Below are 2838 nucleotides of genomic sequence, written 5' to 3'. Positions count from 1 at the left end.
TTTGTTGTCTGACAGGCCACCACGGAGTTATACTCGATGCCCAATGGGGTGCAAACACGGACTGAGGAGGAGGAAGGAAGTGGGGGCGAAAGCCCGGAGGAGTGGGATTCGGATGCTGACGACGATGATGAGGGTGATGATTCTGGTGAGGAGGAAGAAGAGGAGGAGGAGGAGGAAGTTGTACCTCCTCGCTCGGAAAGACGCTCGAAGCTAGCCCATGATCCCGCGGTCGAGCGTGGTAAGGGGGTCGCAACCGTCACGCAGTCGTCCAAGCGCCCTCGACTACTTCTCCGGTGCCGACTGAGAAAGCTCCGAAGCAATCTCGAGTGGCGCCGTCGAAATTGGCGAAGGTCTTGCCGAAGATGAAGATGGTGATCCCCACTATCTCAGGGTAATGGTGTAGCTTGAGTTTGTCTGTTCCTCGTGAACTTATTCTTGGTCAACTCATGAGCTAATCGACTGACTTCTGGGACTGCAGTGCTGCTACTTCTGATACGTCGGCCAGAGCTGAAGACCAGGAGATGGAGGATGCTGTTACTTCGAAACCTGGTATGACTCTTGTAGTTCCGTCTTCAGTCGATTGGCTTCTTGTCTCTAATTTTGATTCTTTTTCTGCAGCTTCATCTAACGTCGTTATCGACCTTCCCGACGACGACGACGAGGAACCACCAAGGCAAAGGAGGAGCAAGAAAGCGTCTGCTGGCAAGGCGACTCAGAACGTGCCAGCACCCGAGACATTGGTCGTGGAGGGAGACAATGTCACTCGGCCTACCGTAACCTTTGCGGTGCCGTTGACGAGTGCTCGTCCTTCATCGTCGAGTGCTGCTCAACCCTCGCTTTTCTCAACCTACCACGTTCCAGAAGACCAAGCTAGTGCTGCTAAAGAAGCAATACGCCAAGCGGGGGTCATGATGGAGCAAGTGAAGGCAATACGAGAAGCCAGCCAGGCAGCCTATGACGCCAGTTCAGCTCTTCAGAGTAATGTTCAGGTCAGTCGGTCACTGCCTGTTCTGTTAGGATATGATATCTGAAAACTCTTCTTTCTGAAATTCCTAGAGTTTGTCCTACACCCACTGGGTGTGTCGATTGAAATTCCGGGTTAGTGGGGGCACGCTGAGTGCACCCACTGGGTGTAGTCCCCAAGGCTATGGTGGGCTGCTGGCAGTCGACCATAGTCTTTATGTCTTAAGTTTTTTCCTTACTCGACTAGGTCGAATAGATTCATAGACCGGTGGGGGCACGCTGAGTGCACCCACTGGGTGTAGTCCCCGAGACTATGGTTGACTGCTGGCAGTCGACTATAGTCTGAAGAACACCTCCCGTTTTTTCTGTTGGTCGACTGGTCGACTCTAACTGATGAAACTAGTGGGGGCACGCTGAGTGCACCCACTGGGTGTAGTCCCCGAGACTGTGGTCGAATGTTTGTATTTGGCCATAGTCTTAGAAATGCTATGATTTTTCCTTAGTCACTCGAAAGTGAATTGTCTTTGACATCTGTCGATTGGTTCTTCGTAGAAATCCTGCGACCTTGCGGCTCGTTACACTAAGATGGAGAACAAACATATCCAGCTCGAGCTTGATCTGAAACTGACCCAAGAGAACCTAACGAAGGCGAAGGAGGAGGCTAAAGGTATGTTTGGTGAGGCCTTCAACGACTGCTTTTGTCTCTCGTTTGTTTCAGAGTCTGATCTCGTTGTAATTTTGCAGACAAAGTGAGGGATGCCCTGAAGAAGAAGGACCTTGACTTGGCTGAGTTGCAGAAAGCGGCTTTAGAGAAGAACAAGCTCGCAGATGAAAAGCTGGCTTCAGTTACCAAGCTTGAAGAAGAAAACACCAATCTGAAGGCTGCTCTTGATGCTGCCAACAAGGAGGTCAGTCGACTGAAAAGTGACAAGGTTGCCCTGAATGATAAGGCCAGAGAGTTGGAGGGAAAGAAGAAAGATCTGGAGGCTTATCTGGGTGGACTCGCCAACAAGCTATTCCTCATGCTTGAAGGTAATCTTTTGTAACAAACAGACGTTTTAATTGTGATCTCCGACTGTTGTCTTGAATCGGTGGTTGTGCTTGCAGAATTTTGCCAGAACTTTGAAGAGGAGACTGGTCGACTGGAAATAAACCTGGATCCCATCAACTCTCCCGTGAAAGATGAAGTCGCCATGAATGTGCTCCGGCTTGAATCTCGCGTTGCTGCTATCGTCAACTATCTTGCAAGGCTGAAGGTCGCAACTTCTCGCATCGACACAACACTCTGGCCAAGAGAGACGCTCCAGAATGACCTCGAGTCTCTGATGACTCGACTGAACGAGGTCCCAAGTCGAGTGCAGGAGTGGAAGAAGTCTTCAGCCAGGTGCGGCGCGGATGTTGCTCTGTCTCTGGTCAACGTTCACTGCAAGGATGCACGAGAGGACAAGCTGGTGGCCCTTAGGGTGGCTAACACCAAGAAGCATGATTTCCGATCTTTCATGGAGACCTTCATCGCCGCTGCCACTCGGATTGCAGATGGAATCGACCTGGATGAGTTTGTTGCACCTTCCAGCCCTCCACAGGAGGGGTAAAAAACTTCTGAGCTTGATACTTTAAATTTGCCTCGGTATGCCGAGTGAGTTTTGTAACCGACAAACCTTAACAGGCTTAGCGCCTGAGCACTTTCGGTTCTGCTAGGTGTTATCCGAACTTTGATTCGACGTTGAATATGTTTGCATTTGGTTTGAGGTGTCTTTTGCAGGCTAAAGTGAGGCGCTCATTGCAATCGACTTGTTCCCCGATACACTTAGGCAAGCGCTGGGCTGCAGCTAAGCCTCCGAGTGGGGAGGTCTGCTCTCCACTCGGTAGGATTTC

This window comes from Triticum aestivum, chromosome 4B, assembly GCF_018294505.1.
Source record: "Triticum aestivum cultivar Chinese Spring chromosome 4B, IWGSC CS RefSeq v2.1, whole genome shotgun sequence".
In the NCBI taxonomy this organism is placed as follows: domain Eukaryota; kingdom Viridiplantae; phylum Streptophyta; class Magnoliopsida; order Poales; family Poaceae; genus Triticum; species Triticum aestivum.
The sequence above is the reverse complement of the archived record's forward strand: the minus strand, read 5'-3'. Positions refer to the sequence as shown.